Source organism: Pelodiscus sinensis, chromosome 6 (genome assembly GCF_049634645.1).
Source record: "Pelodiscus sinensis isolate JC-2024 chromosome 6, ASM4963464v1, whole genome shotgun sequence".
In the NCBI taxonomy this organism is placed as follows: Eukaryota; Metazoa; Chordata; order Testudines; family Trionychidae; genus Pelodiscus; species Pelodiscus sinensis.
The window spans coordinates 66,319,157-66,346,163 of NC_134716.1; positions in this window are offsets into that span (position 1 = coordinate 66,319,157).

The window sequence follows — 27,007 nt, forward strand, 5'->3', positions numbered from 1 at the left end:
GAAAGGAATGTGATGACAATTACTTTCCCTCACTGAATAGGTAAGTAAATCAAGCTTGAAAATCCCAATAAATAGTGGAAGTTACACCTTCTCACAGAAGGTTTAACCCAAATATCAGTGTTTTTCCTTTTTGAAAAATCTATCATTTTTATTTTAATAAGTGTGATTTGCACATTTTAATTAAAGCAAGAGCCTTTATCCATCCAAGCATTTTTGACTTAGTGGCCCCAGAATTAAGTTCTAAAATTATAAAGTTGCTATTTACACATATGAAAGGTAAGTTTAATAGCCAGTGTGAACATGAACTTTGCCCACTTTCTGATATATTGACAATCCTGAAAAATAAAAGCTGTAGAAATGTACATAAATAGAACTTGACCTCAAATATTCCACCTCCATCAGGGACCCACATATCTATGCCCAAGGGCAGTATTTGGCCCTACTGATATAGTTATCTTAATTAAGGTGATTTATTGAAAGGTAGATTATGCACATGAGTTTTATGTGACTGTGTTACATAACAAGGGAAAAATTAGTTTTGTGTTCCATGTCAAGGTGCAATATTTTGGCAATTGATCTTCAGTTTGATAACTTTTCTAATCAGTACTAAACAATTAATAGGTTTAGTGTGTATATATATATATACTGCATGTGGAACTTGTGACCAAAAAACTTTTAATGCATCTGGAAAGAGGTGCTGAGGAATTACAGGAATCTCCTGAGTCTGATATGTATATTCTAGTTAAACAAAAATGTCATATAAAGTCAAATTAAAAGTGCTATCACAATGGTCATCAATATCACTGTGAAACTTATTTATGGATATTGTGTTTAAGAACTGAATACAAATGAATGATTGTATAGCCTTCAGAAGAACTCTAAGGCTATGTCTACACTGCAGGTACTTGATGGCAGAAAGTATGCTAATGAAGCGCTCATTAGCATTTGTCATGCTGTTATTTGCATATCTCTGCCGATGCTTTTTGCACAAGAGGTTTTTGTGCAAAAACAAGCAATGTAGACAGGTCTGTTTTGCACAAAAACCCTCTTTTGTGCAAGATCCCTTATGCCTCAAAAAAGGAGGTACACAAGATCTTGCACAAAAGGGTTTTTTTGCACAAAATAGAGTCATCTACACTGCTTGTTTATGCACAAAAACCTATTGTGCAAAAAGCATCGGCAAAGATATGCAAATGGAAGCACAACAAATGCTAACGAGTGCTTCATTAGCATACTCTCTGCTGACAGTGAGACATCACTGAAGAAATAAAAGGACAGTGAATTTTGTTAAATAAAAAAGAGGTGTCAACAAGGCTTGGTTGAAAAGAAGTGAGATAAGCTTCTTTAGACAAGACTCAGAGAGGTTGCCATGTTAGTCCGTAACTGAAAAAACAACAAATGGTCCTGCAGCACCTTAGGGTCTGTCTATACTTGCTTCCTTGTCCAAACTAGGGATGCAAATGTAGCATACCAAAGTTGCTAATGAAGTGCATGATTTAAATATCCCACGCTTGATTAGCATATTCACATCCGGTCACCATTTTAAAAATCCACTAATTCGAATTAACTCACCGCATGTAGACGAGGTATTCCAAAAGAAACCTCTTCCCTCAGATTAACTGTTACTCCTCATGCAATGAGAAGTAACAATTAATCCAAGGGAATTATTGGTGAGGGCCTCATAACCCTGGGTATTCCTGGATAAAAATACAGATCTTGCAGTCAGTCCCTAAATTTGATTTTAAAATGTATCCATATCCTCAAAATGATTCCGGAAACATCTAATCTGTGGATAGCCCTCCAGCTATAATGCAATTAATTTTAATACTATTTCTAAAATATGATTCCTTACATAATAGTGCTAAGAATTAAGGTTCAGATTTTCAAATTGCAATGTTCATATAGAAGAATGGCAGGGGAAGAAGAGAGGGTGATTTTTTTTGGTAAAGGCAACAGACAGGAACTCATGGCAGGTCTACACCACTGTTTAAGTCAATCTAACTTAATGTCGCTCTGGGATGTGAAAAAAAAATCCCTGTTATCCTTCCCTCCCCGCCTCCCCACCCCCACCCAGCAAGCAACACAAATTAGAGTGACCTAAGCAATGACCACACTGATGCTATGTCAGTGGAAGATGCTCTCTTGGGGTATGTCTACACTACCCCGCTAGTTCGAACTAGCGGGGTAATGTAGGCATACCGCACTTGCAAATGAAGCCCAGGATTTGAATTTCCCGTGGAATGAGGAGTAATGGTAGTTCGAACTAGGAAGCCTAGTTCGAACTACCTAGTTCGTGCCATGTGTAGCCGCGCAGCACAGGGTTCGAACGAGTGGGGATTTAAAAATGGCGGAGCCCCGCTTATGCAAATGAAGCCCGGGAAATTCAAATCCCGGGCTTCATTTGCAAGTGCGGTATGCCTACATTACCCTCCTAGTTCGAACTAGGAGGGTAGTGTAGACATACCCTTGTTGACATAGCTTCTGCCTTTCACAGAAGTGCACTAATTATGTGGACAGGAAAGTGCAGCTGCTCCGATGTAGTGCTTCTCCTGTAGACCTCCCCTGAGAGAATCACAGTTCAGTTTTTAGCTCTGCCAAAGGATTTCCTTTCTGACTTTGGGAAAGTCATTTCATTCTGCTGGGTCCCACATTCCCATCTGCAAAACGGAGATCAAAATAGAAAACTCTTCTAAAAATAAAAATTATGGTATAGTTTTCCTACACAGTGCATTGCGTAGCAAGGCAAGTAAGGGTATGTCTACACTGCCACTCTAGTTCAAACTTGGGTGGCTAATGTAGGCATTCGAACTTGCAAATGAAGCCCAGGATTTAAATATCCCGGGCTTCATTTGCATGGTCTCGGGCGGGCACCATTTTTAAATGCCCGTAGTTTGAACTACCTGCCCGTGGCTACACGTGACACGAACTAGGTAGTTCGAATTAAAGCTCCTAATTCTAACTACCATTAAACCTCCTTGCAGGAGGGCTTCATTTGCAAGTTTGAATGTCTACATTAGCCACCCTAGTTTGAACTAGGGTGGCAGTGTAGACATACCTAACTGATTTATATAAACATCTTTAGTATTTGCCACAGAAATGCTAATTGGCCATCCAAATGGTAGTTTGTAGTAACTGGGTGTGCAAATGTAAACAGATTAGGGGTGCTAAATTGAGGCTATTTTAGTAATCGAGAAGTTGTTAGAATTGTTATTGACTACTTGATTACTCAATAGGGGGAGGCAATCCCACTCAGTCCCAGAAGCCTGCTCCCAGCTCCTACTGCATTTTAAATTGCAAAGCCGCAGCGATGTTTGGTTCCCGACCTGGTGCAAGCAGGGGCTGCCTTCCCAGCTGGTAGTAGTCCCTATCCACTGGTGGTCCCAGCTCCCTGCTGGGAACCCTGCAGATGGGGACTGCTGCCCACTAAGTAGCCACTGTCCCTGGTGCCTGGCCACAGCCAGGGACTGCTGCCAGCAGCAGCCTCCCCTGCCTCCCCTCACAACTGCCTCTGATAGAGAAAGCAGGAGTGGGGAGCAGAGACAGCGCTGGGGGGAACAAACTTTTAAGCCGGCTGCCCCCCAGCAGTGACTCCTGCTTCCCCCTACCCCTCCTTGCTGCCTCTGATATAGAGGAGGATGGGAGAGAATGCGAGTAGTCGACTTGACTACCCAATAATAAGCTTAAACTTATCAGTCAGCTGATCAACAACTCTCTTACATCCCTAGCACAGATACCTACAACTGCATGCAGACCTGAGCCTTTTATTTCTTGAACATTTGTCACCTTAGATTTTGAAAGTAAGATACAAACTGGCAAAGAAGATTGCAGGTTAGCTTCCAGGAAGGTAAGGAAATATCTGAAGAAGTTCCGTTAGAAAAAATGGGATTTTGTCCTAAAATCCTTCAGAGCACTGAACTTAACTATAGATCATTCAGGTCTAAAGTGGCACTTTAAAACAGGAGAAAAATGTGGCTTGTTAACTGGAAATGAAGGGGAAAATAAAGGTTTGCTCTGTGTTTCATTTATTTTGTTTTTAAATCACTCACTGAAATGACTTGGATGATGACATTAAAATAAGATTCCCAAATTTGCAGATCTCACTCAAGTGGGAAAATAATAAACTATGAGCAGTTTTGCAGTCACACACAGCAATGTAAGTTTCTGAACATTTCTCTAAGAAAAATAAAAACTGATACAGTAACAAGAATTTCAATGAAGCAAACTTTCCATTTTGCTCTGAAAATTCTCCATCATTCCACACTCATGAGTCTAAGGGTATCTCTACACTACAGCGTTATTTCAAAATACCTAATTTCTAAATAGTTATTTTGAAATAGCTTATTTTGAAATAATGTGTCTACACACAAAATGCATTTTGAAATAGCTTTTTGCTATTTCGAAATAGCATGTCCACACTGAGTGGACGCTGAATTGCATTTAAGCCCGGCCAGAACCAAGTCCAACAGGGCATAAGGTCAGGAGTTACTTTGTGTGACTGCTGCCTGAGGCTATCTGAGGCCTCTGCTTAAAGGGCCCCCCCCCCCCCCCCGTGATGGCTGGAGGCCCCTATTTCGAAATAAGTGTCTACACAGAATTTATTTCTAAATAGCAATTTTGAAATTGGCGTTATTCCTCGTGGAATGATATTTTCCAATTTCAAAATAATCCCTCCTCTATTTTGATTTAATTTCGAAATAATGGAATGGCTGTGTAGACTCTAGGGCTATGTCTAGACTGCAGGCTTCTTTCGAAAGAGGCTCTTTCGAAAGCATCTTTCGAAAGAGCCTCTTTCGAAAGATCGCGTCTAGACTGCAGGCGGATATTTCGAAAGAGAAATCCGCTTTTTCGAAAGAGAGCACCCAGTGAGTCTGGATGCTCTCTTTCGAAGACGGCCTCTTTACATTGAAGAACGCCTTCTTTCGAAAGAGGTTTACCGCCATCAAAAGAAAAGCCGTGTTCTTTCAAAATAATTTTGAAAGAACGCGGCTTGAGTCTGGACGCAGGGGAAGTTTTTTCGGGAAAAGGCTACTTTTCCCGAAAAAACCCCTGAGTCTGGTCACGGCCTAGGATAGTTATTTTGAAATAATGGCTGTTATTTTGAAATAGATTTGCTGTGTAGACATACCCGAAGAGAGGGAAATATATTGATACATTCAAATATGATTAAAATGGGAACCAGCACATGTTAGAAAATTAAAATGGTCCTCTAAGCTGCAGAAAACCACAAAATAGCTTAATACATGGTAGATACTGTCATGTAAAAACTATTGTGACTTTGACTCACTTTCATCAGCACAATCTTCCCCTGGTTTTCATTTTTGCTCCTGTTCACTCATATACCTCTATTAAAACTGAGCAGAATGCCAAGATTATCAGCTCCTTTCTTCCAACTGCTCTCCTTTCATGTCATTCCCAAGTGATGGAACTTGTCTTGGAACTCAGATGTAACCAGTAGGAACATGGGAATCAAATGAGTTTTTATTTTTCAGAAGATCTAATAGAAATTATGAACAAGACAATGGAGATGTCTGCTTATGGCATAAAGGAGCAGGCCAAAAGGCAAACAATAGGTCCTCGTTTCCCTTCCCCCCATTGCATTCACACACAGAGAGGATCTAGAATGGAATAAGGTGTCAGGGGAAGGAATGCTTCACCTCTATGGCATTTATTTATTTTTTTAAATATGAACATCCCATGTATTGGGCGTAGCCACAGATGAAAACAATAAGGATACATCTAGACAGCAGTGCTATTTTGGGATACTGGAAGTATCCTGAAATAACTATTCCACATCTTTAAACTTGCTCCTTATTTTGAAATAGATTTCAAAATAATGGGTGTGCTATTCTAGTGTCCCTGTAACCCTCATTCCACAAGGGTTAAGGGATGTTTCAGAATAGCACTTTATTTCAAAATTTGGTTCTGTGTAGACAGTGCCAAAATAAATTAGACTAACATAAGATACACAGTTTGCAGGGCTCGACAAATCTATGTAATCTACTCGCCCATGGTGAGTAGATTACAACCCAGAAGAACCAGGTTCAGGTGATCTGCGTATGCGCAAAACGATCTGTGCATGAGCAGATTGCCGGAGAGAGCAGCTGTCAAGTGGGGCTCGCTGTGGCTCAGCGAGCCCTGACAATTTGCATAGCTCAAATTGCATATCTTATTTTGACCTACAGGTGCAGTGTAGATGCACCCTAACTGAAGAACAATATCCAGCCGATCTCTGTAGTTCCCTCCAAAGCACACATTCTATCTACATCCCCAGACATCTGCTTATTCCTAAACTACCACTCCAAAGGAAAACTTAGTAGAACAAATAGGGCATGTGATGCCAAAAAGATCTGGCTTTGATAAATCAAAGCAGCTAACACTTTCCATATTTGAAGATGCTTCCTTCACAATATACTGTTTCCAGCTCCTGACAATTAATTTGATAATCCAGTGTTTGATGAAGGAGGCAATTTCTAAGGCTTCAGAGTAGGGAACCTTAGGTCCGGGGGCTGGATGCAGCTCCCACCTTGCCTGGATCCAGCTCCCAAGGCTCAGGGCTCCCCCTCAGCACTGGGGAGCCCACACTGGTGCTCCAGCCCCCTCACCATCCCCCTTCAGGACCGGAGCACACAAAATCTCCTAGCTTGGGGTCCCCTAAGGCTCTAGTGTGCAAGGGGAATGTGAGAAGTGTCTCTCTCCTTCTCAGTGAGGTTGTGTAGGAGTCAATTGCAGAAGAATCATAGAATCATAGGACTGGAAGGGACCTCGAGAGGTCATCAAGTCCAGCCCCCCGCCCTCAAGGCAGGACCAAGCTCTGTCTACACCATCCCTGACAGATGTCTATCTAACCTGTTCTTAATATCTCCAGAGAGGGAGATTCCACCACCTCCCTTGGCAATTTATTCCAATATTTGACCACCCTGACAGTTAGGAATTTTTTCCTAATGTCCAATCTAAACCTCCCTTGCTGCACTTTAAGCCCATTACTGCTTGTCCTGTCCTCAGAAACCAAGAGGAACAAATTTTCTCCTTCCTCTTTGTGACACCCTTTTAGATATTTGAAAACCGCTATCATGTCCCCCCTTAATCTTCTTTTTTCCAAACTAAACAAGCCCAGTTCATGAAGCCTGGCTTCATAGGCCATATTCTCTAGACCTTTAATCATTCTTGTCGCTCTTCTCTGTACTCTTTCCAATTTCTCCACATCTTTCTTGAAATGTGGCGCCCAGAACTGGACACAGTACTCCAGCTGAGGCCTAACTAGTGCAGAGTAGAGCGGCAGAATGACTTCACGAGTTTTGCTTACAACACACCTGTTGATACAACCTAGAATCATATTTGCTTTTTTTGCAGCAGCATCACACTGTTGACTCATATTCAACTAGTGGTCCACTATGACCCCTAGATCCCTTTCCGCCATGCTCCTTCCTAGACAGTCACTTCCCATCTTGTATGTATGGAACTGATTGTTCCTTCCTAAGTGGAGCACTTTGCATTTCTCTTTATTAAACTTCATCCTGTTTACCTCTGACCATTTCTCTAACTTGCTAAGGTCATTTTGAATTATGTCCCTATCCGCCAAAGAAGTTGCAACCCCACCCAGTTTGGTATCATCTGCAAACTTAATAAGCGTACTCTCTATCCCAATATCTACATCATTGATGAAGATATTGAACAGTACGGGTCCCAAAACAGACCCTTGAGGAACTCCACTTGTTATCCCTTTCCAGCAGGATTTAGCACCGTTAACAACAACTCTCTGACTACGGTTATCCAGCCAATTATGCACCCACCTTATCGTGGCCCTATCTAAGTTATATTTGCCTAGTGTATCAATAAGAATATCATGTGAGACCATATCAAATGCCTTACTAAAGTCTAAGTATATGACATCCACCGCTTCTCCCTTATCCACAAGGCTCGTTATCCTATCAAAGAAAGCTATCAGATTAGTTTGGCATGACTTGTTCTTCACAAACCCATGTTGTCTATTCCCTATCACTTTATTACCTTCCAAGTGTTTGCATATGATTTCCTTAATTACCTGCTCCATTATCTTCCCTGGGACAGACGTTAAACTGACCGGTCTGTAGTTTCCTGGGTTGTTCTTATTTCCTGGCTTGTTCTTAGCTAAAGGCTATTTCAAAGATCATAGCTAAAGAACTATGTACGTGCAAGTTTAGGGGTGGTAAGGCCTTCATTCTTTCTCCTCTTTCCCTTTTTCCTTTTATGTGATGAGCCAGAAGCAAGTCTTTGGGAACATATGCAATTTAAGATAAGCATTGTTGCCAGCATAGCAAGAACAAGTATAAGATAAGGGTAAAGGGCAAGAACGTATAAACAATTCTGTTTACCCTAATGTGCTGATCACATAAACAAGGCCAAAGAACAAGTAGAACTAGATCAGAACCAGATCGATAACAAATAGCTAAGCCCTACAACAGCAAGTAATGAGTAACCCCTGGAAATTTCCAAACTGCAAACCAAGGCAAGAGAACCGTATTTAAGGCTGCACCAAAGCACAGCAATTTGGACCTCACCGATGGGCTTTGGATACCAGTGCCTCAGAAGCTGAGACAACCTCCCATTTCATCCGCAGCCGATTCGGGATCCCCGGCTAGCAGAAAGGGACATAAGATATGTCACTTCTTTGTTATGTTGCCCTTCCAGTTAAGGGGTGCAGCTGTTAGTGGTCAGGAAATAAACTACTTGTGTTTGACAGGTACCTGTGTAGCGTCCTTTATACTTTGAGAACCTAGTGTCAGACCTGAGACTTACTCTTGCCCACAACAGGATGTGAGGCTCCCGACTGATTTTTCTGTGGATCAGCAGCCCCCGACCCCAAAAATATTCCCCACCTCTGCTTTAAGATAACCAGAATCAAATCAATATGTGGCTCTAAATGTTAAAACAAAATACTTTAAACTGAACCTGAAGAACAGCAAGTAGCCACAAAGAACATGGAATTCCTTCAAAGAAACACTTCTATACAAAATGTCTGCTATTTTTCATACCAGATTACATATCTGGCTGGTTTTAATGTAAATCCATGTAATAATACATTCACTGCTATTAGCCTGACTCAAGTTGTTAATGGGCATGGATCTCTGTGGCCAAGTGTGTATTCAAAAGTAATGTTGCAATCTTCTGATTAAGCACAACCGATTAAGAAAAAAAGAGCACACCCGATCATTGCTGTCTCAGAAATCTATAGTTCTGGATGCTGATTCCCAGACTTCTTCCATGAGGTAGGAAGAATGAAGAGTAATAAGAGAAAGGTGTATACATTGAAAAGTTCTTCAGCAATTCTTCATGTTGCAATTCACAAAGGTTAATCCTGTGCAGGGGAGTCTGGGGTCCTGAGGTACCAGGAGAATATGGAAATAGCATTTTGTTATTGAATAATATCTTATGCTCTCATGTTGAATACTACATTCACTCTTGGTATTTGTACCTGAAAATGGGGACGGGGGGAGAGAGAGAGAGAGTGCTTTTTTATAACAACATTCCAGTTGCAAAGTCAAATACACACATACACGCACACACAAATTAGGAAGTGCAAGAATTAGGATTCCCTGTTCAAACTTAATATGGACTCTTCTGTGTATTCATTATAATAGTCTTTATTATGTAACCATTCACGTAATATTCTTTCCATCTAAAGAGAAAATCAGTTCTATAGACTCAATATCCTTTATAACCTAAAAAATAAACAGAAAAGAATGGACAGAGAACCCAGTAAGTAATAATAATTGGCCCTGTATCTGAAGTAACACTATTTCAATATTTGAATTAAGACAGAAATCTCCTATATAAATTAGAGACCAATATTATCACCTAACTTGTGTCTTAGTTAATTTAGGTACTTGGATTACTAATGATAAGTGCAAATGAGTATGGATATGTACGGAGTAATTAACCAAGGAGCAAATAATAAAAAAGAACAGAGGCCCACAACAGTGGTTAGAAGAAATAACAATAAAAATTAATGTAGAGAAAAACTGTACAGTCCTCAGGTCCCTGAAGTTGCACTAAGGAAAGAAAACAGGTTTATAGGATACATTGCTAAGAGAGTGCAGTATAAATCAAAAGAAGTAGGATTATCTATATATTAAGCACTGAACAGTCTGTACCCAAGCTATTCTATCCAATATTGGTGGCCATGCCTTACAAAAGCTATAATTGCTCTCAAAGGAAAGCAGTACAGAGCAAACAAAACAAACCATGATTCAAAGACTTATATTATGATGAAAAGTAAGTTGGTCTTATTCTCTCCAGAGAGAAGATTTTTGTCATAACCTAATTCAATATTTTAAATTACAAAGAGCACGATTAATCCAGATAAACTTTTAGACCTACAAAGAAGACAAAAACCAGTGGATTGGAATTGAAAAATCAGAAATTAGGAGCAAGTATTTATTTTCCTCCCATTCCATTTCCAGCCCAACCCTGACACATCTCATCTGTACAATAGTTTGTAAGTGGGTCACCACAAAGCAGTTTTATAGTTGTCTTTCACAATTCCAGAGCTGGAAAAAATCGTTATTAGCTGGGGGGGGGGAGGCCTTTTTAGAGCTCCTTTATGCCACTTCAGACCTTTTAATCAGTGTAATAAGGAAAGACTAGAGATTGGGATTTGAGAATAATTATCTCATTGCTAAGGGTGCATCTACACTGCAGGGCTTAACTTGAAATAAGCTGCGCAAATTGAGCTACGTCAATTGCGTATCTTATTTTGAAATAGGGAGCATCTACACAGCACTTATTTCCTCCAAATTCCCTTATTCCTCATACAATGAGGGTCATGGGACTCAGAGTAAGAAATCCTGCAGCTTCACAGTATTTTGAAACTATTTTGAAATAACAGCCTGCTGTGCAGATGCGGACAAAGTTATTTCGGAATAGTGCTACTTATTTCAAAATAGTGTTGCAGCGTAGACGTACCCTTAAACAACTGTGAATGTCTGTTCAGCAGACACTCCAGTTCTACAAGATAAAACACAGATGTATGGCCATTCACAGTGATTAAAAGCAACCTATAGAGTTCCATTTTCCACTCTTTTATTTCTTGTGGATTTTCTTAGAGTGATTGTATCTCCCCTGTTCCTGAAAACTAATAACGCAGAGAGAAAAATACACTAGAAAGCAACAGAAATGGGAAAAAAAAGAAGAAAAGAAAAACATAAAAAAATTACATTTGTTAGATGCAACTTGACCTTGCATCTCACTCTTACCTCTAATTTAGCAAAGTTTTTAGTTCCCTAGTTGTTTTCCACCTACCTCCTGATGGTGGTACCCATCACTGAGAGCAGATACCCTTGCTCAAGCCTTGCCCAAAATTGGGAAAGGGTAAGTTTCAAAAAACTCTTTTGTTTCATGTATTTCTCTTTTCAAAGTTGTAGGGTGTTTTGTCTCTTCGAGCATGGACTGGATAAAACTTCTATACACACAGAGCAAATTTCGTAGTAAAAAATGTACTAACAAATATGATTTATTTAAAACAGAGAACAGAGAGTAATAAAAAACCATCAAAAAATTATTTTCAAAATATACCTAGTGTAATACTTTAGATAAGATAAACCAACTGAGGCAAAACACAACCTCATCTTAAATTATAGGATAGTGCATCAGGATAGCACCAGGATTTCTTTCGGGAAATAGTGGAAGCTTTTAAAGATGCAGTGTTGCTATTTTGGGATACTTCCGGTATCCTGAAAGAGCAATGCAGTGTAGACGTACCTTTATGTATGGGTTTCCCTAAATAAACATAAGAACTGACTTCATTTTAAAAAAGCACTCAGTGCATTGGATGCATCTTTATGCTCTGTTTATTTTATTTATGTATTCTGCAAAAGTTTCAAAGCAGCAGATTTGGAGAAAGAAAATTAAAGTCCTTGAAAAAAGTTTTGCAAACAAAAATAAAATGAGAATTAAAAGTAAAATTAAAATATTTCAAGATGTTAAAATGTGGTAATCAAACTACCAAATGGCCTTCATTCTGAGACATGTTTATTTCTCAAAGTCTGGAACTATGGATGACCATATTAGGTTGATTTAGGGAGCTATCAGTAGACATCCCAGTTTAATAACTTTGGCCTAGACCAGTGGTTCTCAAACTTTTTGGCCCATGGCCCACCTGGCTCAATGCAAACTTCCCGCAGACCACCAGTTGCGAATGGAATCTCTCCGCTAATTACATAATTATGCCTGAGCCATTTTGCTAGTACTGCAGCTAGAGATAATGGTTTAATTTAAATTATTAAATAGCAGCTGAGCATCCACACTAACCCTATTTCAAAATACCAATTTTGAAATAGACATTATTCCTCATAAATTCAGGGGTTATTATTTTGAAATAACAAGCTTGTTATTTCAAAATAATTTAAAAAAACAGGCTTGCTGTGTGGACACTCACATTGATATTTTGAAATAAGGGGAGTTATTTTAAATAATATCACTAAAGACTTTTCACAGGATTTTACTGAGCAATATCTTCTTAGTTTTCGAATGATGCCTCACGGGGCATATTTAAAAAAAAAGATTATTACAGTAGTGTGTGGGGTGTGGAAACAAGAAAGCATTTTGTCACAGTTGCCAAATTAACTAAATATAAGGTCTGGTTATAACCGGATATCTCTGCATGGGTATGAGTGTATGTAGTATGTGCATGGGATCCATGTAATTTCTGTATCCATGTAATTTCACTATTTCATGTAGCTATATTCATTTCAGTGCTTTATTATGACATAACATGCATCAACATTACAAGCTGGCAAGCAGAGATAAATAGTGGCAAAGCTTTTTTATGCTATTTTGTGCAGCTGAATACTTTACAATCTCATTTTTGACGGTTTTAGGCTGACGTGTCATATTTTCCCAGCAATGTTTTCAAAATCAGATGAATGGGACAAAGCATATTTTTAAAAACCATAGGGCAGCATCTCATGTGCACAAACACACAGCAGAGTTTACCAATGGTAGTTAAATTCTGTAGTCAAATTACAGCCCACAGGCCGCATCCAGACAGTCAAATGTTTTAATCAGACTCCTGAGCTCCAGCCAGAGAGAGAACTTAGGGATGTGCCCTGCTCCATGCAGCTTCCAGAAGCAACAGCATGTTCCTGCCCCCACTCCTACATGCTAGGGGCAGTTTGGGGCTCCTCATACTGCTCCCACCCCAAGTACTATTTTGCAGATCCCACTGACTGGGAATCACAGCCAATGGGAGCCGCAGAGGTGGCACCTGAGGATGGGGCAATGTGGAAAGCTGGTTGCTCAAGCTTCCTTGAGGGAGCCAGAGGAGGGATACGCTGCTGCTTCTGGGAGCTCCTAGAGCTGCACCAACCAGATCCTGCACCTTTAACCTGCTCCCACACTTCAAACCCTTGCCCCAGCCTGATCCCCCTCTTGCCCTCCAATCTTTTCAATACCAGCTCAGAGCATCTTCCTTCACCCCACATCTCTCACCCAAAGTCCGCATTCCAAGCCGAAACCCTCTACTTAGTCCCTGCACCTCAACCCTTTGCACCAGCTCGGATCACCCCTCTACCCTCAAAATGCCTTGCTCCCAGCTTGGAGCCCCTTCCTGTACCTCAAACCCCTCATGCCAGGTCTCACCCCAGAGCCCACAACTCAAGCAGAGACTCTCACCCTTTTCTGCATTCCAAACCTCTGCCCCAGTCCATAATCCCCTCCTGCATCCAGACTCCTTATGTCTGGCCTCCCCCTCCTGTCCTTCTCCACCACACACAATATCCTTAGCCAAGCATCAATTCACTATTTACATATTTTAAACTAGAAGATTTACCCAGTGTTGCTTGAGTCCTTAACTCGATTTATTTTATTTTCCATAAAATCAAAAATTAAAGTTCACATGCTTCATTTAAATCATTGCTCTGAGGTGGTGCTGAAGATCACACACACCTTATGCCCACTGCCACAGACCTCTCTCACTGCAGCAGCTTGAGGCCAAGTGAGAAGCATTCTTCCCTGGATCCTGCAGCTCCAGCAGGCACAGCCAGAGGTGCTTACTCTCACACCTGCATTCCCCAGCCAGAGTAAGGAATGCAGCAAATGGTACATTGTTCCCCCTTGCTTCCTGATGAAGGGGATAAACCAGCAATGTTCCTGTATGAATCAGACAAACTCATTCAAATATATAGTAGATTTACTGATATACAAATAAGCACAAAAGCTAGCAGGTTCTCTTCACTTCCAATAGAAATAACAATTTTTGATCTGGCCTACATGTATTGACTGGGAATGCCTCCCTCCCTTTACAAAAACTGAGAAAAATGGGTGAATATTGCAGCATGCCCTGAAAATCAACATATCTCAGCTGTTTCAGATCAATATGAAGAGTGAATTGCAAAGCCTTTACAGACAGGGCCACTGAGGGTATGTCTAGACTACATCGCTCTGTCACCAGAGGGATGTACATTAGACATACCGCCATTGCAAATGAAGCAGGAATTTAAATCTCCTGTGCGTCATTTGAATAAAAATGGCCACCGTGTTTTGCCGAGTCAGCGGTTTGTCGGAAGAAAGTGGCTGTCAAGATGGGGATTGGGTGACAAAGAAAGCCTTTGTCGCCTGATCCCTTATGCCTCGTAAAACGAGGTTTACAGGATCAGCCGACAAAGGCTTTCTTTGTCACCCAAACCCCGTCTTAACAGCCACTTTTGCCAACAAATCGCTGACTCGGCAAAATGCGCTGGCCATTTTTATTCAAATGAAGCACGGGAGATTTAAATCCCCACTTCATTTGCAATGCTGGTATGTCTAATTTTTATCCCTCTGGCGACAGAAGGTTGTAATCTAGACATACTCTAGAAGTGGGGTAAGGGAGGCATGAGGTGGACAACTAATAATTGTCTGCCCCTTGCCATGACCCTGCTGCCTGATTTACTGTCTCTTCTCCCTCCTTCTCCTCATTGCTCAGGGTCCGGCAACATCTATTGCCATCCCTGCTTACAGGGAACACTGTTCTGCTAGTCTGTTTTTGATTGATTAGGAGTTTTTCTGCATTGGCATCATTGTAAATCTCCCATGTGTAAGTACTGCACCAGTGTAAAGTGGGGCTTGTAATAGAGTGACCTACCCTAGGATCTAGTATGAGAGCCTTTAACGTCTGGCACTGTGATACAGAATAGTGAAAAACTCAAAGGCAGCTTATTTCCAAGCCATCTAAGCCTTTGCAGGACAAAACCACAACTTAAGTCCAGCTGAAAGCAAGATGCAGAGCAGATCCCAGAGTACTGGTGACTACCTTCAAATAATAGTCCTATGTAACATAATACAGTGATGTAATGTGATTTTGACGTGACACAGACATGTACTATGGTAGCAATGTTCACATTTGACAGAAATTGTCTACAGTCTTGTTACTAGGCATAAAAATAAATATTTTAAAATTCCTAGTCAGTGCAACTAATTATTTGCAGCAGTAACAGTGCCTTCAGACTGCATATTGCTGTAACAAAGAGGAAGCACAGACCCACACTGAGATGGAAGGATAAAATCCAGAGTATTTCGTGATTGCTTTCATCAGCAACCAGCATCACCAGCTAACAGATCTATCAATATCATCACTTGATCTCCATCTGACACTAGGACGAGATCCTGTACTCAGATTGCTTGATAAATGTCAGAAAGGTCTGACACAACTAAAGTAGAATGGTTCTCCACAATTTTCACAACAAACTTACCCAGCAATGGAAGATTAGATATTGAGCAATAATTGGTCTGAATGTCAAATGACAGTTTATTAAGTAATGGCAAGCTACAACAAAACCAGCAACTTATCTTCAATGGCAAGCTTAAACTTCTTTGGGTGTGTTGCTATAGATTTACAAACCTACCTTTAGGCTACTATTCTTGAAAATATTTGTACTCCATGTATTACATATTCAAATCAAGATCTGTGTTATAGTTACTGACATGATTAAGGATCTAGTTCTGTAAATCCTTACAAATAATTGACTTCAATCTACTACTCAGACAAGTAACAGCTTCTCATATGACTAAAGGTTAGTAGAGGAGAGTCCTAGCTCACTAGGAAAAATGACAGATTTTTAACAAATAGGGGGTTGTATAGCACTAAAGATGTATGCTGTACCATATGAGAGAGTGTTATTTTCTGTGTAACAGGTTAGTTTAATAGCTATGGTCCTAGTTATGGTAGGAAATGATCCTTCTAAAAGATGTAAATTTTATAAATGATAAGTAATCTCATTACCTTTAATTATATCTGATAGATATGGATATTTCTCTTGAGTCTTTTGGATTTTTTAATTGGTCCTTTACTAAATTACTTTTGATGGAATCAGATAACGATAGAAAAAATATAAAAAGAGTCATCAAGTTACTTGCTAATGAATAATTCTGCTTTGCTAGAAGAAAACAACAAGTTTCTAACAGCACTTATTCTCTCTACAAATAACCAAGTACAAAATATTGCATGTGTTACAGGGCCTGTTCTTGTGGCATTCTGAAGTAAAGTGCTTAATATCTAAACTCATTAATGCTAATGGTAAATCAGTGAGATTAAATATTTCTATAAATCATTTTATTAATAAAACAGAGGGCCCATTAAAGAGCTATTGAACTGTTAAGATGCAATATTTCAGTATCAGCATTTTATAAACATTTCAATTAGCACAGAATGAAAATGTAGACGTGGAAGCGAAAATATTCAAACTACAGAATAGGAAATACAGCGCAGACTCAGTTTGTTGAGAAATAAAAGATGTTTCAGTGGTGGACATAACTGCATAGCAAATGGAACATTTAAAAATATATTTAAAGAATCTCTAGGCTGTGCTTTTTCAAGAACCTTCTGAAAGACTGAGTACTACTACCCTGTTCAAAAACTCATGATAATATATATTTGTTAGTCTCTAAGGGTATGTCTACACAGAAAAGTTTTTTCAAAATAACAGCCTTTATTTCGAAATAACTTTCCTAGCATGTACACAGCCAAACTTATTTCAAATTTGGTAAACTTCATTCTATGAGGAATAACGCCAAATTTGAAATTGCTATTTTGAAATAAGTTCTGTCTTGACACTTATTTCAAAATAGGGGGCCTCCAGCCTTCTCAGGATGTCCCTATGGCCACAGCAGCCTCAACCAAGAACACTTCTCTCCCTCCCCCACTCCCTGGAGCCCTTAAAGGGGTAGACTCTGGCCACAGTGCCTATACCAGCTTCAAGCCTGCCAGCCCAGAGCCAGCAGTCACTGCCCCTGACCCAGAGGCCCCAAAACATGAGCCAGCAAGCCACTGGCAGCCAGCCCTCCACCACTCCATAGGAGCAGTCTGCCAGCTCCCAGGAGCCTGCCAGAGCCCAGAAAAGGCTGGCACCTTCCTGGCCCAGGGTGGAGATCATGGACTTTATTCATGTTTGGTGGGATATCCCCAAAGTCCATGATCTCCACACTAGACAGAGGAACGCGGCTGTCTATGGCAGGATAGCTGCCAGCCTGGCCACCAAACTACATGCAAACCACATGCAGGTTTGCATGAAAATGAAGTTGGTCCAGCGAGACCCCCAACCCTGATCCCTGAGCTTCCCCTCCCCCTTCTTCCCCTTTCTTCCCCCTTCCAGCTCCCTCCTCCCAGGTTTCCTCCTCCCCTCAGCCTCTCTTCTCCCCTCTCCTGCCTCCTTTCCCCAGTCTCATCAGAGTTTCATTAACTCCCCCTCAGTTTTGATAAGTAAAGAGAGTTTGTGTTCATGAAAATACATGTATTTTATTTGACATGAGGAAGGGGTGCTAGGGAGGGGTAAGTGGAAGGACGTGAGGGAAGAATGAGGCACAAGCCCCCAGTGGGGCAGACCAGGGAGTCTCTTAGTGCTCCTCAGGTGGAAGCTATCCTGCAGGGCCTCCTGGATACTGACAGCCCCACCAGTATCAAAATGTTTGATTCATATATATGGGTAAATTATGATCAATATTTGAGTTATTTTTCTTACAGAGTATTTAAATCTAATGAGCACTTATGCTAATCATTTTGGCGTCAGAGATATGGGAATAAACTGTGAAAGACCATATAACAGCCAAGTACAAGAGTTTATTGGAATAAAAAAACCATTAAAAATAAAATGTATCCCTAGTGATGTTGATAGTTAGGAATTAAAGATTTGGCATGTAAGATTAGTTATTTAAAACTATAAAAATACTTTGTCCTTACAGAACTGCTTTCATCTGACAAATATCAAAGCATTTGTCTAACATTCACTATTTAATGTTCACTGTACTCTTGTGTGGTAAATAAAGAATACATAAGGATATTTTTATTCTGAAGTGTTAGATTATAGATTTTAACAGCTATACTATCCAGCAATAAATTATAGGAAGTGAAGAATTATTTTGTAGCAGAAATTAAAATTGTATTAGTAACTGAAATTACAAGAAGAATGTAGGCAAAATACAAAGTTGAAATGTGGCCATGACACAAGGATTAATCTCATCATCTGCTCCTATGAAATGTGCCATGATCTTTTTAACTAGTTCAAATGGTCAGAACCTCTGTTTCATTTCTCATCAGGAATACAGCACCTTAAGCATAATAAAGTTTCTTAACATGTTGGGTACTGGCTCAAATGGAAGAATGACACATGCTCAATCAACCAATGCAATATTCTTCGGTACCTATGTGCTGCATCCAGCTACTCATTGCTGGAAATTTTCCTTGCTGGTTGGCCAAAAGAAAAATGATGGTGTCTGTCAAAAGTGACAGTTTTAGTCATTTCATGAAGAACTAACCTTTCTGGATGATCTGATCTCTGAAGGTGAAAGACTTGATGTACAGCACTCAGCAAGTTCAGAAAATACAGTTTATTCATTCGGGATACATGGAAGTATGGAAGTGTATGTTCAGGACCAGGTATAAACTCACATATTGAACAAAACATGCTAAAATATCCATTTTGTTTACACCATCGATGCCAACCTCTACAAAACTCAAGAACTACCATGAAATATCATTTCATCCATGGCAAACGTGACATCAGATGTTTTCACTATAAATACTGTTCTTGTAAAGGATAAAAATAATTACAATAATTATTTTTGCTGCAGTTACTGGAAAATACAAGCTTTCTTGGCGACCAATATCTATAAATGCAGCTTTCTGGCAGAATAAATGAGATTTGGTAAATGATAACATTGCTGGTTATACTTCTTAAAAATTCCAAGATTCTACAAATAACTTCCAGCCCTGAGACTTTTTTTTCTTTTCCCCTCCTTTTACTGTTGACAAAGAGCCAGTGTAAACACTGCTGTTTGTTTTGTTAAGAGAACTGGTTTTCACCAGTATCCCACAATGCCTGCATTGATGGCTGTGCTCTGTGTTTTGTGATTTCTGCTGCCTTGCAGGCATGTGCCCCTCCTCTTTCAAAGCTCCAGGATATATCTGACATCTGATTGAACTGCTTCATTTGGGGAACAAAGACCAAATGATGCTCCTTTTCTGCCCCGCTAGGAACACAACACAGGCAGACTGCTGCTGCTGTAGGGAGAGGGTTGGAGAGACTACTGTGCTGCTTTGACATTCCTTTGCACGGAGAGCTAACAGAGAGAGCTAAGAGGGAATCCCGAGAAGTGCAGGGATCAGCTCTGCCATCCCACAATTCTGAACTGTGGGATGCTTACCCACATTGCTTTGCTCTATTTGTCATCATGGTGCTAGCAATGTGGCCATGAATTGTTGACAATGGGAGGCAAAAGAACTTCTCCGACCAGTTTTCACTTTTGGTGATTTTTGCATATCAACAGCATTTCCATTGCCAAACCTTCCCCATGTAGACATAGCCTGTAAGCCAGGACTGGTGGCTGTAATCAAACTTTATGGGACCATGGAAAACTTGGCCACATCTATTATTAGTAAACATCTGCCTAACTAAAATCATGCCAGGCCACAGATGTTTCTGAACCAGAGAGTACAGAACTAGAGAGGTTCAACCTGTAACTCATTACAAGTAGTGAAATGGCTAATAAAAAAGACCCATATCATGCTATGTTGGGGTACAAGAATGCATTCATTGATAGTACTGGATCACCCGCTAATTGAATTATAGTTTGCATTAGTCTTGTCTTTCACAACTCAGCAGTAAAAATCAAAATTCATTAGTCCAGGGACAGCTCAGGAAAAGGTTAAAATTAAAGTTCTCCAGTCAGAATTTTTATAACAGGAACATGAAAGCCCTATTTCTTCTTCAGGAAGAAGAGAGTTCACATGCAGTATCTTCAACAAAAAGGACATTAACTTTAATCTGGCTGGTCTAGATTTATCAGGAGAATTTTAAAACATTTTTGACATTTTTGACATTTTTTAAAAGATCCACAGAAAACCAAAAGTTGGACAATCATTGTTATGTTTTCTGGGTTGTAATAAAGCCCGAGAAAATCACTGTATAAATATTTGTATGCAATTAATATTTGAATGATGTTGTCTGAATTGAGATTTTAACATTCTGAAATATTTGTTAGAGCAATTGTAAAATATTTGCTTAAGGTAAGTTTAATAATTGCGTGAGATCCTCATTGAATCTAGCTTGAGAAATTTACAGGATGCATCATTATTAGGAGTGACAAGATGTTGCTATTCCAGATGTTCTTACCAACTAAATGTATAGTGGTTAGATCTTAAATAAATGCCAATTATTAGTTGTGGTGCAATTGTTTTAGAAGCTGTGCTCATATTACCAGTAGAGTTTGTTTACTTCCTTAAGACTTGTCTGCACTTAAAATACTGCAGCTGCACTGCAATGCTTTAGTGAAGATGCTGTCTATGCCACTGGGATAGACAGTGACTAGGCTAATAGGAGAATCTTCCTGTAGACATAGCACTCTCTATACTAGGGATTAGGTTGGTTTAACTGTGTTGTGCAGAGGTTAAATTATTTCAGAAAATAAGAATGGTCATACTAGATCAGACCAAAGGTCCATGTAACCCAGTATCTTGTCTTCCAACAGTGGCCAATGCCAGTTAATTCAAAGGGAATGAAAGAATAGGTGATCATCAATTTCCCTTGTCATCCATTCCCAGATTCTGGTAATTAGATTATGGACCCCACCACTGCCCATCCTGGTTAATAACCATTGATACACCTATCTTCTGTGAATGTATCTAGTTCTTTTTGAGACATTGTCTGGCAAGGAATTCCACAAGTTCACTGTGCATTGTGTGAAGAAATACTTCCTTTTATTTGTCTTAAACTTACTGCCTATTAATTTCATCTGGTGTCCCTTATTTTTTGTGTTATGAGAAGTAGATAACTCTTCCTTATTTATGTTCTCCAACCAGTAAAGATGCTATAGACATTTACCATTCCCCCATCATCCTTTTTATAAACTGAAACATCCCAATTTTACTAATCTCTTTTCATATGGCAGTTGTTCTATATCGCTAATCATCTTTGTTGTCTTTTTCTAAACCTTTTACAATTCTAACATATCATTTTAGGATATGGTAACCACATCTGCACATAGTATTCAAGAAGAGGGCATAGAAGCAACGTAATATTTTCTGTTTTATTATCTATCCCTTTCTTAGTGATTCGCAACATTCTGTTCACTTTTTTGACTGCCACTGTATATTGAGTGGATGTTTTCAGAGAAATATCCACAATGAGTCTAATAGCTTTCTTGAGTGGTAGCAGGTAATTTAGACCCCATCATTATATAGAGAGATAGATGAGATTATGCTTACCAATAGGCATTACTTGAATTGAATTTGCCTAGTCATTCAGTTGTGTGAGATTCCTTTCTAATTCTTCACAGTCTGCTTTGGACTTAACTATCCTGAATAGATTTGTATTTTTTACCACATCACCTTTTACCCCATTTATCCAGGCCATTTAAGAATATGATAAACAATACTGATTCCTATACAGATCCCTGGGGAATACTACTACTTACCTCTCTATAATCTGAAAACTGACATTTATATCTACCCTTTCTTTCCTTTCTTTTAACCACTTACTGATCCCTGAAAGAACCTTCTCTTTTTATCCCAAAACAGCTTAATTTGCTGAAGAGTCTTTTGAAATACTATACTCACTGGACCCCCTTGTCCACATGCTTGATGACTTTCTCAAAGACTTCTAGGAGATTGGTGAGGTATGATTTCCCTTCACGCAAACCATTTGGACTCTTCCCCTATAAATCATCTACATCTATGTGTCTGATAATTCAGTTATTTAATATACAGTAAAACTCCAATAGTCCGGCATCCAATAGTCCAGCACTCCTGATAGTCTGGCATCAAAATGGTAAGAGCCTAGTGAGTGAGCTTCGGCAAAAAATGAGTCACAAGGCAACAGCAGCAGCAGCTAAATTGAGCAAAGAGTGTAAAAAAGGCTTTAAAAAACTAAAACATTACAGTATACTGTATACAGTATGTACAATAAAAAGGGTTAAGAACACTTTATATACAGTATATAATGTATACAGTATATATATAACCAGTTTATAGTACCTCCTAATAGTCCGGCATATTTGATAATCCGGCACCACCTAGGTCCCATAGGTTCTGAATTATCGGAAGTCTACTGTAGTTTCAACTGTTTGTCTGGTACTGAAGTTAGGCTTACCAGCCTGTAATTGCTAGGATTACCTCTGAAACCATTTAAAAATTGATGTCACATTAGCTATCCTTCTGTCATCTAGTTTATAAATGATTAGGTGTAGCTGATCTACCTCTGCAAACAACATAAACATTCAGTGGTATCAAAACATCAAAATAACCTTTCTTATAGAAGGTATGTAGTACATGTTTGAATTCAGTATACCTATCATGAAAATTTGTTTAAACCTCTTCCTCCTGGAATTTTATCAAAGATAAAAGGGTGTCATAAGGAGGAGGGAGAAAACTTGTTCATGTTGGCCTCTGAGGGTAGAACAAGAGGCAATGGGCTTAAACTGCAGCAAGGGAGGTTTAGGTTGGACATTAGGAAAAAGTTCCTAACTGTCAGCGTAGTTAAACACTGGAATAAATTGCCCAGGGAGGTTGTGGAATCTCCATCTCTGGAGATATTTAAGAGTAGGTTAGATAAATGTCTATCAGGGATGGTCTAGACAGTATTTGGTCCTGCCATGGGGGCAGGAGACTGGACTCAATGACCTCTCAAGGTCCCTTCCAGTCCTAGTATTCTATGATAAGAGCACCAACATATTAACTAGTAGCTACTCTTAACACTTAAATGGATGCATCTTTTAATCTTGAAGCAGAGAAATCCTAGCATAAATCAAGACTTAAATTTCTGTGTATATTTGATGTCATATTTTATGAAATGAGGTTTTTTTTTGAACCATAAAAGGAAGCTGAGTGGTTCTGGTGACTAAACTGTAAATGTGATTGAGAAAATGACAGATTTATCTTGTAAAATATGCCTTAAATCCATTAGTACTAATCCATTAAAAGGTATTAAGTTATTTGTTAAGGACAGGCAGATCATCTGTAATCCAATTATGATCCTTCTGGAGTGCTGGATTAACAGCAGCCTAAGTGATCCCAAGTTAAGATTGCCAAATTGTTAGCCATCCAACTCCAATTTTTATTCATACTGCTGGTCCAGATCTTACTCTGAAGATAGCCCATGGTGACTTCAGTCCTTTCCAGGCCACATCATTCTTTCTGACCTTGTTGTTGCCTTATGGCTATTCAATCACTGTTATTTCTTCCAATAGCCAGAAGTACAGTGAGTATATGACAACATTTGCTCTCAGAGGCAATTTTCTGTGCTAAAAGCTGCACCAAGGGACTGGGGAAATGTTACTCTGTAGACCAGTATCAGAACATATTATTCTGTAATCCTGAGAGTTACCCATCCCCTCTAGCATGAATGTAGCTGGCATTCAAAAGCTCTGAGGACCAGGCCTTGCTGCATCATTTGTCACAGGAGGAAATACTTTGAAAACTTTGCTAAGAGGATGCTAAATTGTTGAAATATTTTTAACTAAGGAGTCTGGACTTAACACCAATTAAAATGTATCCGAAATTAACATTTAATTAACATTCATATTTAATTAACTAATTAACATTAACACTGATTAACATTTAACAGAAATAATGAGAATTGCCTTCCTTCCTTATTAACTCAAAGTGGGCCAAATGTAGCCTCCAGTAGCACTTGCACAACACAATGAAAACAGTGGAGTATCACAGTGTAATTCACGGTAGACTTTGATTTAATGAATTATTTTTTTCCTTATGCAAATACAAGATACTCACTTTAGACATTTTGGTACTAAAGTAGGAACATGTAATGGTTCAGACTATGGACACTTTAGGTCTCCTACCTGGGGCAGTAGTCAGTATCTCATGCTCCAAAGGAGGGTGGAATCTCCCCATACTGCAACTAACCACCAGTGCAATGTAGCAGACCCAGAGGGGAAATAAGGAGAAAGAAATGCCTTCTATTTCTATGAAGATCAACCAGAAGTATGCAGTTAATAAAAGTACTATGCTTTCTCTAAAAACAATCTGTCCCTTTAACGATTACAGACACCTCACACCAAATTCTAAATGGGGTTTAAATCAATGGGATTACGCCAGTGAACTTTGAGAACTTGGCTTCTCATGCATTTTACAGAATTGTTAATGTTATTTAAATATCACCCCTAGATTTAAAAAGCTTTGATGATGCACATTGTGTATTTTAAAACCCTTTCCCATGTTCCTGGCAGGAGGGTTTTTTTTTTTTTTTTTGCATATTTATTAAAATTGGTTCTATGAATCAGTAACGGGTGTTCTAGGGTTTATCTATCACAACATATTTCATCTTCTTTGTTGTTAATCTGAATTCTCTGAGAAGGAACATTTTCTAATGCATTTCAGAAACCATCAGATTGCAGAGAAACTCAGAAAATCATATTGTCCTAGGCTCTAACTTATTCAAGTCTTTGTATTAGCTAAATACATGCAATGGTGTTGATAGAATGTCTGGTGATACTACAGTTTAGTGTGACTTATAGGAAGGATCAGATTTACAAGAATTTAATTTATTCTCACATTTTTTTCTCTTGCCCCACAAAGCTATTTTCTTTAACAAAGGACTGATGGATCAGTATCCAGATAAGATTTAGAGTGGGATTGATATTGTGTGCTTAAATCGGAATCAAACTAAGGTTTGGGATCAGTTTTTTATTCAAAGGTGAAAAAGTCTCATGAGCTGTTTTTCATTACATTGTGACTCATAAAAGTGGAAAACTTGTATGATCAGGAGTTATAGTAAGATTTCTTACATCTTTATCTACATCTGGAGAACATTTGTAAAATACATCTCTTCTGGTGTTGTGTCTGCGCTGGAATTAAAACTATAGGATTAGGTTGAAATCCCAGGATTCATTTCCACTCTCTTTCCCTCAGAAATATTAACTTTATTTTCAGAAAACTCCAGGTCTTAAGAGGCAAATTGAAGGATAATTTTTTAGCAGGTGCTTTCTCTATGGGCAGTCTTTTACCTGCCAGCTAATTTTTTAGCAGAAGGCAGCCAACCATAAGGAAATGTGACCCTGTAGCATAACAGTGCCCTCATTGAAGAAGTAGGGAGAGGAAAAAGTGGAAGTAAAGAGGTGCTTTCTACAGCACTACTATAGTAAACACATATGAGAGAAAATAAACTGACTGGGAAAAAGAGATTTCTGAACAAATATGTTGCTAATGAAATAAAATAAAGTACAAAAATCACACAAAATTTTCAAACAGGCTTTTCAAACAGTCCTTGCTTATTTTTTGCCCTCTATAGTAATAAATAATCATCATCATCATAATAAACATATTTCTAAATTACCCTACTGATATGCTTACGGTACTGAACAACACTCATAAAAACAATTCCTTATTAACTAACTATCAGATTTACCCAGCATTGCCCATATCCTTCAGGACAGGGCCCTGCGTGTGTGTGTGTGTGTGTGTGTGTGTGTGTGTGTGTGTGTGTGTAGGTGCAGGAGGCTGAGGGTCGGGGTGTACTCCTCTCTTCCTAGGCCACCCCCCTCGGAGCCTGCCTGAGACCTGTTCTCTTCCCGCCCCTCCCCCCAGGCCACCCTCTAGCCCTCCGGAGGCCTGTTCCTCTCCCCAAGCCTGCCCAAAACCTGTTCTTTCCCCACCCTCTTCCCCCTAGCCACCTCCCCAGCCCTCCTGGAGCTTGGACACACTGCAGAGTAGCTCCCTCCTGCAGGCTTTCTGCCCCTATGGGCACTATTATATCACATCCCTCAGAACAGCAGCCCATCCCTTTTCATGTTATGGAAAATTGTCCTTTTTTCAAGGCTTCCAAGTTGTCCTGGCCAAACCCTGACCTTGCTTTAAGATAGGAGAAGAGGAAGCTGCATACCAAATTTGGTGGAAGTAAAGAGGTGCTTTACCAATCTCTTACCACTTAGGAGTCCTTGAACATACAGATTCATTATGTAAATACCGTGTTTTATCTCAAATCTATTTTAAAATAGTTTATTTTGAAATTTGGTGCATCTACACAGTGCCAAATTTCAAAATAACCTGCTATTTCAAGCCATCTTTTAACCCTTGTGCAATGAGGTTTGCCGTGATGGTGAAATAGCATGCCTGATAGTTTGAAAAATATTTCAAAATAACTGGTGGCTTATCTAGACATGAAGTAGCTATACCTCTGGAGATACCTCCGGTATCCTCAAATAGCTGTGCTGTGTAGACATACCCAAAGAGACAGAGACAGTCTCTCTCTCTCTCTCTCTCTCTCTCTCTCTGTATATATATAAAAAAATTACAAAGTAGTTAAAAAACACCAAAAACCAAAACAAAACATAAACACAATATAAATAGGCCAATAAAACAACTCTGTAAGTAATTTAAAAACATTCACGTGCAGTCACATACCAGATTATTAGGTCATTCTGAATCCAGTTACCAAATCTATTACAGGGCTAACTTCTGGTGAAAGAGACAAGCTTTGAAGCTGGAAAAAGACCTCTGTGCAGCTTGGACATTTGTCTAACTAATATCCATCTTATCTCTATAACAACA